Genomic DNA, 15645 nt, shown 5'->3' with positions numbered 1-15645 from the left:
AAATGGGCTGGGATTGATCTGAATTATAAAACAGGCAGGTGAGAGGAGAAGGGAATCCCATTGTGCACACATGCAATACATTTTTAACAGCAGGGTTTTTAAATGTAACCAATATTAAGCCTGCGGGCTCTTTGTTACATAGTGTGGCCTCTAGAGAGGGAACGAAGTTTGTGTGGCTGCTACTGGTCTGTGCTAGCAGCTGTGCTCCTGTTTCTTAAGCAGTAGAGATGAATTCTTTTAGTCATAGCTGGCAGCTTTAGTCCCCATCGCTGACCCAGCCAGGGTCATTGTTACAAGTAATGGCCTGTACAGGGATTTGGAACTGATGTTGACCCCCCATGAGCAGGGGCATCTCCACATAAACAACGTTAGGCAGATAGATCAGCCTACTGTCCTACCTGGCAGCTGGGCCTGGCTCCAGAGAGGCACACACTGACAGAGGCTGGGATCCTTAGGGCTCCGTCTCAATCAGCAGGGTTTTCTAAGGTGTGCATTGAGGATTCAGCCACCAGAAAGTGCCGAGTGCCCTCAATTGGCACAAAACTGTTACTTTTTGGTAATACACAAAGATTCCCAGTGCCAGGTTCTGCAGATTTCTAGGGCCCAGTGCACACAACCAATGTAAGCGGTCAGAGGGAGAACCAAGCCTATTGGCTCGTTTAGAAAATGAGAATGCCATCCATAGTCTAACCACTAAGCAACAAGAAATTACCTGCTCTGCCCACAGAAGCAGAAGATACAAAGATTGCATATGCAGGATGCAACAAATATACAAGAATGTCCTGAACAAGGCCTGATTCTTTTCCAAGTGATCTGTTCCTGTCTTGCATTGTCTACGTATGTTCTTGGCACTGTTGGCAGCAGGGGTGTGGAATGGGGAAAGCTCTATAAATAACCTTGTGTAAGCCAACAAGGAATGTTCTGATGTGGGACTCCTGTCTCCCACCTCTTCTAAGAGAGCGATCCTTGTGTATTACATTATAGCAGATGGCTTTTTATCTGATGCGCCGCTTCAGATGTCCACTAGAGGGCTTTGTTGTACAAGAAAACAAAAGTCTATTATTGGAGCTGAAATTTCAATATGCTTTTGGCTACAGCACCAAGTATCTCATACACTTGCTGTGCATCTCTTTGCATTTAAGGTTTAGTAGGTAAGCAGCAGCTGAAGGGGCCCCCCGAAGCACAAACGCAGCATGGGGCTTAAGAGTGGATAGAAAAAACTAAAAAGCAACTAATTCACCCAAGGAGACAGCATAGAAGATCTAAGAAAAAGACTGAGAAACAAAGAGAGAAAAAAAAAAATCAATGGGCTATTCCCTGCAAACCAGCATCCACCTAATCCAGCATCCTGCCTCAGCTGGTAACCAACACCTTGTGCATGGGGACAGGACACCCACAATGTACTTGGCTAGTTATGAGGTACCAAAGAGGGAAAGTTTCCTCCTGACCCCAGCTGCTGAGATAAGTTTATGCCCTGAAGCATGTGGATTGTTAGTCTTTAGATTTTTATCTTCCCTGGTAACACTAGGTGCTATTCTTCATATAATAGTATTGTTTTTAAGAAGAATAGGTATTTGCCTCAACAACTGCCAATGGCAGCAAGTCCCACATTAACTACACACTGTGTGAAATCTGTTAATTTGAGGTACTGGAGCATCCCTTCCCCACTGGCCAGTCCAGTGCTTAGGCTTTGGAAAAGGATAAATAATGGTATACTATTGCCACTCCCTCATCTGCAGCATTTAAGCTAAGGGTTTCCTGCTATCGCAGTGCTTCAGTGGTATTACCATAAATGGTTTGTTTTTGAAGCATCTGCAAGGTAATTTCAGGGTGACCTACGCCCCAGTGGCCTCAGGAAATCTAGCCAGACTTCCAGCCCCTCTGTGTGCAGCTGCCACACCAGCTGGAGTGGCTCAGAGGACATTCTCAGGCACACGATGAGTCTGCAGCGACAAGCGGCCTTCCCGGTTCTTCCCAGAAGGGGTCAGCATGGTAATGAGTTCAGGGATGAAAACCATTCAGAGTGGCGATAGGTTCCATTCCCAACAGTCACCTTCGACCAAAAGCTACCGTCCAGGGCAATTTAACTGCACAGTCAGCTTGCTCTACTCTCGGGTGCTGGTATTGCTACTTTGATAGCTGAATGGATGTCACCAAGATGCATGGGCACAGCCCAAACAAAACAGGTTGTTACTGCTGGTTCTGTAAAGGTCATGGTGTTTCGGTGCTGCTGATCAAGGGTGGGACCGTTTTCCTTGATATGCAAGGCCTGGAAATTAAAAGAAGCTGTGTTGTTGGTTACCACATCACGCAGAGAGAGAAAACTTTCCTAGCAGCTGGATTTCCCTGCGAGACGCGCTCAGTGTCAACTTTCCAGAAGGAATCTTGCGTAAAACCTGGCTCTCAAGCACAGAACTGGCCCAGGGAAGGATGCAAATGCATCGTGGCTAAGAAGCTCATGCACAACACTCTCCAAGGCTAAAAAAGAAGCATACAAGCTTACCTCCTGCAATCTTATCTGGCCTCCATCTCCGTAGTATCTGAGCATCATGTATTTAGTCTCTCACCACCTTTGGGAGGTGCTAGTATCCTCATTTTACAGATAAGGATTGAGGCACAGACAACTAAGTGACCTGCCCACAGTCACACAGAGAAGCTGTGGTGGAACCAGGAATTGCACCAAGAGCTTCTGAGTCCCAGTGTAGTGCCCTAACCAATACAAAAGCATGTTCTCCCGGTGATATAAGTCATCTGTGCGTCTCCCTCCCCAGGCTCCACAGCATTTTCTTGAGTGACAGCTGCTACCAAGTGGGCTTTTTGAGTCTCTATTCACTGATTTTCTAGGGAGACTAACTGACTGGACCTTTTACACTGCTTTTCATTTACATTCTCTTCAGCGTTTAAAAAGAGATCCAAATCATTCTGAGAGGAGTTTTGGTGGTAAAGTCCTCAGGTCCAGGTTAACCGTCATACATGAAGCCAATGGGGATGCACCTGCTTGTGCCAGCGGCCTCTGTTATTTATATTACAGCAGCACCTAGGCAAATTTAAGTGCATTTGTTTGGGTAACTATCGACTCCCGGGTGGAATGAGCGACTGCTGGAAGCAGAACCTTTAAACCAACCCCCTCCCCCCACACTGCAGTGTTCTCACTATGATGGATCTTTAACCACTCCTGATTTTGGTTTTGTAAGACCCAAAGCACAACCCATCTCCAGTTGGTCCATCCAGGCTGTTATCTTAGGATACCAGCCCTTTACAGACAGGTATCAGCATGCAGCCAGCAGAGGGGACAGGAGCGAGGACAGAGGGGGTCAGATTATGATATAGCAAGAAATGACGACAGGCTGTAGAGCCAGCGAGCTGCAGGAGGAAGTGGTAGCTTCCCTTTCAAAGTCATGCTGCTGTACTTCCCCCTGCAGCTGAACTCCACTGGGCAACCCTGAAGCTGAAGTTAGGCTAAGGAGCCAGACTAGGAGCTGGTGTAAGTATCCCAATTCAGTTCCTTAAGAATGAGGGGGAGAGAGAAGAGGGCCCAGGGGGGCAGCCACAGCCTACTGACTGGCAGTTCTGCTTTCTTTTTCTTGCATTCATTGCAGGTGCCCCCTGACGCTGGGTGAACTGGTGCAGGATATGTGCTCAGCTCAATACCCTCAGAGGATAAGATCTGTCTGTACTTTGCAATCAAGTCAGGTGTCCTCTGGCAGGGACCCCAGATGGAATACCTTGTGGCAAAAGGGGATTCTCCTTCAGACCTTTATTGAGGATTCTCCACCCTTCCACCAAGAAAAGCAGATTCTGCCCCGTCCCCCTCTGCTAGAGCCCCAGCATGCAGACATTCAGACACTCTGGGGAAGGTTTGAGCATAAATTCAGAGCCATCAAAATTCCCCGGCTTTCTAACCTCCCAGGAAGAAAGTCCAGGGGAAATGAAAGCGATCCTCCAACTCGAGCCAAGCATGGGGGATTTCTCAGCTGGCAGCCCTGGTGACCAACTCTGAGGTTAGTGCTGGTGGGAAAGCACCAGCCTAGCTCAGTACCCACATCCTGGTCCTGTATGCTTCTACACTCACTATCTGGATTTGGAGAAGCCATGGTCAGTTCCCAGGTAGTGTCCTCAGCAGCTGCTGCTATCAGTCCTGCCACTTTCTTGACTCCCTGTCTTGTAAGCAGCCTTGGGAACCAGGACATGAGGATCTGACCACAAATGCAGGCAAAGGAAACACAGGCACCAAACAAACAGGAGACACTTCTCTGCTCTGTCAGGGAATTGCTGCTAATACCTCATGGGCCACTAACAAAAACAGGCCAGCCACTAGTAGGGCTCATGCCCACTCCTCCCATCCTCCCCATTTGCCTCTCACCTTCCTGAACTTAGCACCTTTGTTACCATCTTTCAGATGGAACGTAAACCCAAGGTTGTGACTGTGGTATGATTTATGACCCAGGAAGGCTCTTCTGGCGACCCACCCTACTAGCAAAGATAAGAAGCCTGCAAAAAAACTATTAAGTTCTGCCAAGAAGTACTGGCAGATGCAGCTTGTTAATTGCACCGGGATAGGAGAGAGGTAAGGCATGATTCACTGTGCCAGGGAAGTAGGAGCAGAAACAAGGTGATCTTGCAGGATACCCTATGTAAGCTTGGGAAAACTCAGGCTGAAGTTAATATTCTGTTGTTATCTGACTCACCAATCATATCAGCCCCAAGAAAGGGAGCATTTGAACCAACTCATGCACGTTTTATTTAGTCATGTTCACATCTGCCTGATAGGTTTCCCCCTTCCAGTACCACCACCTTACCCCTTTAATTGTCAGCACCTTTCCAGGACCGCTGTGTGGCTTCCTCCTCTGCTTGGCTAGATGAGATATAGGGTCTGTTTTAGGAGAGATCCTGCAGGGGGCAGCAGCATGTGCCTTAAAAATTACTTGGTTTGAATGCCGGAAAGATGCAATCTCAAATCCAGAACATCAATGCCAGTAGGGAGCTGTGGAGGAATATGCACTGTGCAATCCCAGAAACAGAACCTGGTAGATGACAGGAGGACCAAACCAAATGGCAGCAGCATTCATCAACACAACTAGATCTATCACCTAAGTTCATGCCTCCTAAAGCTCAACTCTCCTAGCCCCCTCCTGGGAAAGTGCCCAAGGATTGGAGAAGTCATCCACAGATCCAACAGCTTCTAATGAGAAGCTGGGGTGAGAGAGAGGCCACCAAAGCTTGACATGGGGCAGGGTTGTGAAGAGTCATTCAGGTCACCCCTGAAGGCATGGGACATCTTATTATTGCTGGCTTGACAGCCCTGGAGATCTCAGTCCTCTCTTTAGCCACAGGACAGATAAAACATGGGCAGCAGCTCTGCAAGCATCTCTATCATCACTCAAACCAAACCTACAGGAACCACCTTTAAGCCTTAGAAGATCTTTCACGCCTCAAGACCATGGAGAATTGATCTCCCTGCTGAGAAGCCAGGGCTCCAGCTGGTGCTACTGGTTGCTGGTCAGTGAAGGGGCCACCTGGCTTTCTGAACTGGATCAAGACTCTCAACTCTCAACAACAAGACTCCCACAGGCCATAAAACAACCCATATGCATTGATGACTTTTGCCCACTACTGACCTGGGCTGCTGCTGCTGAACTTTTCTATAGTCCATTACCAATCCCATCAAGACACCTGCAGCTATTACTAATGTCAGGCATCCCTAATGTAAAAGAGGACAGCTGAGATGCTGAAACTTGGATCTTCTGGGCTCTGCTCCCCTCACCCCCGCTACAGCCAGAATAGGCACCAAAAGACTTGCGGCAGAGGACAGCCACACAAAGGGGTTGTTGTATACGTATGAGCATGAGGCTGGTTATAAATGCATGAGACATGTGAAAGATACACGTGACATCATGGCTGTGTGTTCATCTGTCAACTACTATCTAAGGACTCCTGAGAATTCAGCTCCCACTGTCAGGCCATCAACCTTTGGCTCAGCAGTTCTGCATCAGGTGCAGAGACAGCGGCCAATTTGCCCATTCCTGGGCACCTAGGAGCCTGCATTTTATCCTGCGGCCACAGGGGGATGCGTCGAGCACCATCTGGATTCCTGCTTTGTGCTTCTCTTTGCACCCTCTCCCCATCCCCCCTAGTCACACTCTGATGCTGCTAGCAGAAGCTGTCACCCACTCGCCGCCTCCTCACCCCCACCCACCTCGCAGCTGTGTGCAGCAGATTAAAGGGGGCTGGCTCAAGGTTTAATCAGAGTTCATTCCAGGTGGGGACAAGATTTCAGCTCAGGTTCTCCTACCAGGAAATAAACCCACTGCCCTTTCCAAGTGGGGTCAAGAATCCAGTTCTGGCTCCCCGCCTGCTGCTTCCTGGTGTGATTCAGATGCTGTGCAAACACTTGCATCTGAGACAGCCACTGGGAAACCTGCAGATGGGCTCCTTGTCCCTCTCTGGGAAGGGCCTGGAACACGTCCATTTGTGGGCCAGGAGAAAAGAGGGATGGGGAAGATTAGCAAAAGGTTCAAATCTGCCCCCCTGGACCCCAGCTCAAGTGCAGATTCCATAGAAGGATCACAGCATGCACTGGACAGGACCGTCCTGCCGTTGGCAATGCAGTGCTGCCACGAGTCAGGTGTTCCAAAATCAGGAGACGGGGCCTGGCAAAATCATGGGACTGACTTAAAAATCATGAGGTTTGTGGGTTTGTTTTTAAAATGTATTTTGGGTCTTTTCCATCAGTCTTCTGGTGCTGAAGCCTTTAAAGGTGTCCCCTTTTTCAAGCTTTTCTGTGCAACCATGAGTGGTAGAAACTGCCGCCTTTTTAAATAGCTGCAACTCTGACATAATCAGATATTAGCCATTGATTGCAAAGTGCTTTACTCCGGTGAGTAAGGCATCTTATCACCACCCCACAGAGGCACCGACATGGCAGAGCTGTAAACAGAGCCCAGATCTCCTGCGTCCCAGCCCCATGCTCAGTCCCCGAGAGCACAGCTGCCCCATTTAGCCGGAGTACTTTAACACTCACATCTCTCTCCCTAGAGAAGGAGTTGGAGAGATCACATGGCCTGGCATCCCCATGCCTATCAATGGGTGTCTTTTTCACCTCATTATCTATGGGGACTATTTATTTTTACAACCCTTCCCTCCCAGTGTCTGCCATTGAGCCAGCTGCTCCCTCCCCTGGCACATCCTGGACAGCACCTTCAGTCTTGCTGTGACCTCTGACCTACGTGGCAATACCTTCTGGTATTCTCTCTGCACTACTCTGTCTTCTTCTTGATTATTCAAATCAAGACCAGACAGACAGTCACTGCCTGGCCGTCAAACGGGGACAATACATCACAGCCTCTCAGCCAGTGCAAATTAGTGCGGGGACATGGATGAGCTGAGCGCATTGTGCTCAGAGGGGTGAATCCATGCAGCAATGGAGACCAGGGGGAGAGGCTCAGATGATGTCTTCGCTACCAAAAAAGGTGGATTTGCATAGCGAGGTAACTAATGCGCATGAGCTACCTCACCGCAAAATCTTATCAGAGATGACGTGTGGGCAGATTTTACCCCCATGTAGCTAGGAGAGCTCAAAATCCACTTTCTCGTCCCCAGCTCGCCCCAGCTCGCAAGTGGATTTGATGTGAGATTACACCACAGACTGGGCAGGACTGGCCTGAATTGTTACCATAGCGCCAACCACAAGTGATCCACAATGAGGGCCGGAAAATCATGAAATTGGCTGCAGTATGAACTCCACCCTAACTACAGTGCAGTAAAAGCTACAGATGCCTGGTCTCCACATGGCTTTGACAGTAAGGTAGCTAATGGGTGTTAGTTATCCGACTGTAAACTCCACCTTTTTTTTGGCCTTGAAGCCATAGCCCAAGAAGGAATCCTTTCACCAGTGTGTTGGCGGGTGGGTAGATCCCACTGCACTCTAAGGCTTCCTAGCGTTGTCCTATGGAAGCCAAGGGGTAAAATGCTAGAGTGGCTCTTGAATCTTCTCAGGCAGCAGTATCTAATGAAGAAAGAGCTGCAGGGGAAGAGCAGTGTCAGCAGTCAGGCTGGGGAGGCTGTATCCTAGAAATGGGGATCAAACCCATCCTGGGGGAAGTGAACAGAGAGGGTTGGTGCCTCGGCTATCCAGCTTCTCAGAGGAGCCATTACCACAATGAAAGGTCTTTGAGTGGGGAGAGATGCTGCTTCCACATCTCCATTTCCAGCATGTGTAATATCCAAGGGGCAAAGGAAACACAGATTAAAATGCGGGAAGGATCCCAAGGACGTGGACACAAAATCTCTGTGTCCCCACATACTGCTTTCTGTACAGAGTGATGGAGGAGATTCTGTGACTCTCTAGTGGAGTTTTTAACCAAGTCTCTTTGGATGCGATTTCTGCCCCTTTGATGTTTGTTTTCCATGAATATACAAGTGGAGCAGCAAGACTGCCCACTGACTGCAGAAATTAAGTAAATGGCACGAGATATTTGCAGCTATTTATAATCACACATTCACAGAAATGATCTGATTCCCAGATATATGCCCCTCCCTTAAGGAAGAGGAACACAACCCTGTGGCCCACAAGTCCAATCAAAACAAAACACATTTTAAAAAAAACAAAAAACCAGCACACATTCAATTTGAGCTACAGCCCAAGGATTAGTCTCAAAAAATATGCCAATTAATGTCATTAATTCAAAAGTCATAATTCACACCCACAAAGAACTGTGATGTGCAAAGACCACCCAGGTCAGCAACAGCAGCAGCAGCTGATGGAAATAAGCTTTCAAGAAGAGTTAGATAACTATGCTACCAGCACTCCCAGCTACCTTCGAGACACCACTGACTTCCTGAGGAAACTACAATCCATCGGTGATCTTCCAGGAAACACCATCCTGGCCACTATGGATGTAGAAGCCCTTTACACCAACATTCCACACAAAGATGGACTACAAGCCGTCAGGAACAGTATCCCCGATAATGTCACGGCAAACCTGGTGGCTGAAGTTTGTGACTTTGTCCTCACCCATAACTATTTCACATTTGGGGACAACGTATACCTTCAAATGAGCGGCACTGCTATGGGTACCCGCATGGCCCCACAGTATGCCAACATTTTTATGGCTGACTTAGAACAACGCTTCCTCAGCTCTCGTCCCCTAACGCCCCTACTCTACTTGCACTATATTGATGACATCTTCATCATCTGGACCCATGGAAAAGAAGCCTTGAGGAATTCCACCATGATTTCAACAATTTCCATCCCACCATCAACCTCAGCCTGGTCCAGTCCACACAAGAGATCCACTTCCTGGACACTACGGTGCTAATAAGCGATGGTCACATAAACACCACCCTATACCAGAAACCTACTGACCGCTATTCCTACCTACATGCCTCCAGCTTTCACCCAGATCACACCACACGATCCGTTGTCTACAGCCAAGCTCTATGATACAACCGCATTTGCTCCAACCCCTCAGACAGAGACAAACACCTACAAGATCTCTATTAAGCATTCTTACAACTACAATACCCACCTGCTGAAGTGAAGAAACAGATTGACAGAGCAGGAAGAGTACCCAGAAGTCACCTACTACAGGACAGGCCCAACAAAGAAAATAACAGAACGCCACTAGCCATCACCTTCAGCCCCCAACTAAAACCTCTCCAACGCATCATCAGGGATCTACAACCTATCCTGAAGGACGACCCATCACTCTCACAGATCTTGGGAGACAGGCCAGTCCTTGCTTACAGACAGCCCCCCAACCTGAAGCAAATACTCACCAGCAACCACATACCACACAACAGAACCACTAACCTGGGAACCAATCCTTGCAACAAAGCCCATTGCCAACTGTGTCCACATATCTATTCAGTGAACACCATCATAGGCCCTAATCACATCAGCCACACTACCAGGGGCTCGTTCACCTGCACATCTACCAATGTGATATATGCCATCATGTGCCAGCAAAGCCCCTCTACCGTGTACTTTGGCCAAACCGGACAGTCTCTACGCAAAAGAATAAATGGACACAAATCAGATGTCAAGAATTATAACATTCATAAACCAGTTGGAGAACACTTCAATCTCTCCGGTCACTCAATTACAGACCTAAAAGTCACAATATTACAACAAAAAGACTTCAAAAACAGACTCCAACAAGAGACTGCTGAATTGGAATTAATTTGCAAAGTGGATACAATTAACTTAGGCTTGAATAGAGACTGGGAGTGGATGGGTCATTACACAAAGTAAAACTATTTCCCCCTGTTTATTACCACCACCACCATCATCTCCCCCCCCCCCCGCCACTGTTCCTCAGACGTTCTTGTCAACTGCTGGAAATGGCCCACCTTGATTATCACTACAAAAGGTTTTCTTCCCCCCTCCCCGCTCTCCTGCTGGTATTAGCTCATCTTAAGTGATCACTCTCCTTACAGTTTTCAGAGTAACAGCCATGTTAGTCTGTATTCGCAAAAAAAAAGGAGTACTTGTGGCACCTTAGAGACTAACCAATTTATTTGAGCATAAGCTTTCGTGAGCTACAGCTCACTTCATCGGATGCATACTGTGGAAACACAACACTCCTTACAGTGTTTATGATAACACCCATTGTTTCATGTTCTCTGTGTATATAAATCTCCCCACTGTATTTTCCACTGAATGCATCCAATGAAGTGAGCTGTAGCTCACAAAAGCTTATGCTCAAATAAATTTGTTAGTCTCTAAGGGGCCACAAGTACTCCTTTTCTTTTTAGATAACTGTGTAAGCAGAGTCAGGATGAGCTCTACCCTGACATCTGGTGGCAAGTCATGGTGGGTTGTGGAAAAGAACTTCAGGGGCTGATCTCATTTGCATAGGCACACCCACCCTGCCTAGATGGTCACTTTGGCTGCTGTAGGATCCCCAGTTTCTCTGTTATTGGGGCAGGAATAAACTTATTATCCTGATTATGTGAATCAAGGACAGTGGAACTGTACTTGGCCTCTTGTTACAATGGGATGACTCACCATCAACTAAGCAGCACTTGCTAGGCAAGGGTCATGGGTTCCAAAACCTAAAGAATAGAGAGAGAGGCTGGGAACAGGTATTAATACTTGGTGGTATGGGCCTCCTGGTGAGGGTCTTACATGCTGATTGCACTTTCTCCACTTTGGAATATCAGAGATAATTTTGATTCCGTTAGGAGTCTAGTTACAGGCTGCTGAGCTGAATTCACTTTGGACCAATGATGCACCAGCACTGATGCTCCCCTGCTACGAGCTGAAATCACAAAAGAGCTAAACTTACTAAGAGCTGAAATCACTGAGTGTTGTGTTAAGTAGTGGGGGAGCCTGAAGATATATTGCGGAGCAGTTTGCGGGACAGCTGGCAGAGCAGAGCGATTCGTGGGATGGCTAGCGGAGTAGAGTCCCATGGAGAGGTGGGGCAATCAGCTTTGGACCACGTAAGGTGCCCCTTAACCCCCCCCCCCCCATCTCCACGCAGATTGGGAGGTAAAACTCTGCAGATAAACTTTTGAACTCTGGGGCTGCCCTGACCAGGGACAGAGACTTTTGGGTTGTTGGACTTTTGGGACTTTGGGTTGCTGGACTCAAGAACCAAAGGGAAAGGATACGCCCTGATTTGCTTGGGGTGGGGTTTTTGCTCAGGGGTTGTGTTATGAATCCTGTTGGTGGTGTTTCCCCAACATATTGATTGATTGATTCTCTCTTATTAAAAGGCTTTTGCTACACTCAGACTCTGTGCTTGCGAGAGGGGAAGTATTGCCTCTTGGAGGCGCCCAGCGGCGGTGGTATATATTTGTCCCAGGTCACTGGGTGGGGGCTCAAGCCGGTTTTGCATTGTGTTATTGGAATGGAACCCCTAGATACTGAACCTGGCCCTTGTTGCTGCCAACTCTGATGGGCAGAAGGGTTACAACAGTATGAAGGAAGTATAAATGCTTATCAAAGGGAGATGGCCCCGCAGTGGTATTACCTCTGTCTGTGGGCCTGTCTCCTCACCAGAGCTAAGCAGAGCCAGGCTAAGCTTCGCTGGTAGATGGATTGGGCAGGGGCCACTTGAGAAAACCCAGGCTGCTGCAGGAAGCTGTGTTGGTGATTCAATAGGTGGTACTCTTCCTTCTGTGTCAGAACAGATCCATGGTGGAAGAGTACACTGTGCTGCAAACCGCAGTCCTGGCTCCTGCAGCGAGAACAAGGAAAAGGGTTAAGATACCATGAAAGGTCCTGCAGCAGTTTTTTCAGCTGTACAGGTGTTAGGCTTTCCCTCCCCATACACACACTACCCCATCTTCTAACAAAATGCCAGCATGGGTAATTTACAGCTCTCTGGATTCCCCCTGCAGTTTCAATGGGATGCAATATCCCTTTTTCACTTCCTGTCCTAAACTGTTGAATAGTTGCTGCCTTCCATCCCCGAGGTGGCTGCATTTCACAGACTGTTGAATCCCTTGGGACATGATTTGGGGTGAAAGTGCTATCTCAATATAAGGCTTCTTAGGAGGGATACCTCATCCCTCATTGTGTATGATCTTCAGCACTGGATCAGTGTGTGTGGGCAAGCCAAGCCAGCCAGAGGTCTGGTGACAAGAGGAACAACTGCTATAGGAGATACAAATGGAGATAAACAATGAGTCAATAGCCTGGAGGTTTCTGGAGCACTGACCTCAGAGACTGGGACCTCACCCCTAGCAGCCTGGACAGTTATCCCAAAACCAAAATGTCACACTGCAAGAGAAACAAATCTCAGTGCCCCTTTCAAATGACTGGGGTTTGAAAAAGGAGGAAGGGAGCAGTTCACAAAAAGGAGATACTGACAGAGTCTAAGCTGAAAGGTACGCAAAGTGAGGGATGGGGAAGAAAGCCAGAGAGAAGGGATACAGAAAACAGATCCAGACTGAGACAGACAGGGAAGACTGTCTGAACTTTACCCTGTAGGCTCATATCAGCCCAAGCAGCTAGTGGCTGGGAATAAAGCCATATGACAGCTGCGTCCTGTCCTGTGTAAAATGAACTAGTCTCACTCCGGTTCCTAATGGACAGGTGTCCATACTCCACGTGGCACTAATTGGCCCCCTAGTTGACATTCTCAGCAGAAGTGGCTATGCAATCAATGGGACACAGAGAGGGAACCAGTCCCTAGAACAGGTCCCTCCACTTGGAACAGGAAGGAGACAGGTTGTGGGGGAAGCTGCTGCTGCTGCCCATGCTGTCCCTTGCTCTGTGGATAAGGAACTGCAGGGCTTTCAATTCGGCCCCTTTCATCAGCAGCGATTTCACCAACGTGAGCATGACACTTACAAATTGTCCTATAGGTGATGTCACTGTGAATAAATCACACTGCAGACATCACTGTGCCTTGGCTCAGCATGGCCTGGCCACTCAGTTCCACTTGGGACCAGTCACAGTCTCCACCGGCCACATGAAAACAGGCCGCTCAGGGGCCTCCCTGCACCCATGTCCATATTTAAAGAGCCAGCGGCTCAAGCAGCCTTGGCTGCAGGGCCTGTTACCGAGTGGACAGCCAGCTGGGGCTAGACTTTGGCTCTGCATGAGGCCAGTTTGAGGTTTGACTTTCAGTCACAAGGAAAAATAAATTCCCCACTCCTACTCCTCCTCTTGCTGCTGCTAGACCCTTCCTTCCTTCCCTCGCGCCCTCCCTTCCTGCAGAAATTGCTCTGCGGGGCCTTCCTGCGGACGCAGCTCCTCCCAGCTTCTCTGCGGCCAAGGGCATCCACGGTCAAATATTCCCTTTCTGAACAAACAGCATGATTGGGTGGAGGAGGTGGGACAGGAGAACAGAGAGCAGCTCTTCAGAGCAGTGCAAGCCAGAACTCAGCCTCAGGGGTGCAGAGCAGCCGGGGAATAGCTCTTCTCATTAGTGTCTTGCTGAGCCAGGGGGCCAGCAGCCACCTCCTCCGAGGCACCAGATGTACCCTAGGAAGCTTAGCTCGCTAGCACAGCCCTTTCCGCCCCGGGATGGGCCGCTGGCATAGTATGAGGGAGATTAGCCTGCTGTGGCTTTAATTGCTTTCTCTCTGCATTCTGTGCTCTTCTCACTGCAGTAAGTGGGGATCACTGAGAGACAGACAGTTCTGGCAGGGGGCAAGAGATGGAGCTCAGGAATGAGGGGAGAGACAGAGCTGACTGTGGGGAAGGGGGAGTCTAGAAATGAGACAGAGGGGGAGGAAGGGTTCTGGAAGGACTAAACAAAGAAAGTAGTAGTATATGGGAGAGGGCAACAGCAGTAATGGGACCAAGAGGAGAGAGCCCTGGAAGAAGAGAATTTCAAGGAGCATGAGAATAAGCGTGTCACCAGAAAGACAGCAAGGAATCAGTATGGGTTACCAAAACCTCACCCATATTCACTGCCAACTCAGCCACCTTGGGCTGAGAGTCTCCTATCCCAGGATCAGGGCACCAGCTGCAGCCACTCTTTTGAGCTGTCTTAGCTCCTCCCCCCCCCCCCCCGCATTGTGCCTAGCAGGGAAACAGTCACTTGTTTATGTTTTGCTTCGCAGCCGCTTGCTCCTGGCCTGCGATAGAATTTCACCCTGGGAGGGTGCCATTGGAATCTCCCCTGAATTGAAAATAGCAGCACCGTTACCATGGAAACAAAACAGCTACTCCTTCCCCAGGCCTGGTCTCTCCCTCCCTCCTGCCAGCACAGCAGGCTGCTTTCTTCTCCAGCTGTCACACAAGTTAGTCTCTAAGGTGCCACAAGTACTCCTTTTCTTTTTGCAAGTTACCCTGGTAACACATGGCAGGCAAGGGCTGCTCATAAACCCAACCAGTGACTCCTCTGGCTGCAGGTCCGGCTGCACTCCCATGTTCTGGATATGACAGCCCAAGGTTGATGTCAGCATGCTGCTCAGAGCCGCAAGGGCGGCTGCATGGAGAGCCCAGGCTAGGGAAGGGCACGGCGCTGCATGGGCATATGCAGGAAATCCTCTGTTCAGCCTTGGCCCTGAGCTCTCAAAAGTGGAAGGGAGTTAACACCGTGATAATATTTCCACCGGCTCCACCTAATCCTCCCTTTCTGCCTGGCGTGGGAACAAGGCAAGGAGAGTCCTGTCCAGGGTGCCGCTAGCAATACAAAATGTGCACACAAGCTAGCAAATCTCTGTCGGCCTGCCCCCTCCAGCAGCGACCCCACACACTCCCAGGGCCAGCATAGTCATGGCACTAACCCAACGAGAGCAGCGAGAGACTTAGAGGTGTGGTCTGTGCCCAGACACGAGAGTCTGAAACTCACAAGCTCTACTCCTTACTGACACTACTTCCCGCTGTGGCCTTGGCCAAGTCACCTAACCCAGCCCCATCTGCGTCTCCATCCGTAGACTAGGGATAATGGGCCAAATTCCCTTCCACTGTAATGGAGGTACAGCAGGGATCATCTTGGCCCAGTAACACCTCCCTCCCCATGGCAGATCACCCCCGTCTGCCCCTAGCACTTTCACACTTTATCCCATGCTGTTCCAGCAAGAGAGAAGAGCACCCAAACTCCACGTAGCCACCCCCTTATCCTCATTCAAATCCTTCTTCCAAACTCATCTCTTCCATACAATGCATTCCAGAAACTGCAATTGGCTAATAGCCAGGCAGGGGTGAATTGTGACAGTTGCTCCTAATTGTGACAGTTA

The 15645-nt window shown here is 49.0% G+C and overlaps 1 long non-coding RNA gene across 2 annotated transcripts in view; it reads right to left on the bottom strand.

Annotated features, from left to right (window-relative positions):
• The window catches only part of LOC311524783, a 70357-nt gene that overhangs the window by 52218 nt on the left and 2494 nt on the right, over window positions 1–15645 (bottom strand). For both annotated transcript variants that reach the window (XR_014712618.1, XR_014712619.1), the window contains exon 2: window positions 11979–12185. This is a non-coding gene — a long non-coding RNA (uncharacterized lncRNA). The remainder of the gene's footprint in view (window positions 1–11978; window positions 12186–15645) is intronic.

This window comes from Lepidochelys olivacea (assembly GCF_965140295.1).
Source record: "Lepidochelys olivacea isolate rLepOli2 genome assembly, chromosome: 8".
In the NCBI taxonomy this organism is placed as follows: domain Eukaryota; kingdom Metazoa; phylum Chordata; order Testudines; family Cheloniidae; genus Lepidochelys; species Lepidochelys olivacea.
Note: the sequence above shows the minus strand (reverse complement) of the source record. Positions and strands in the feature narration are given on the sequence as shown.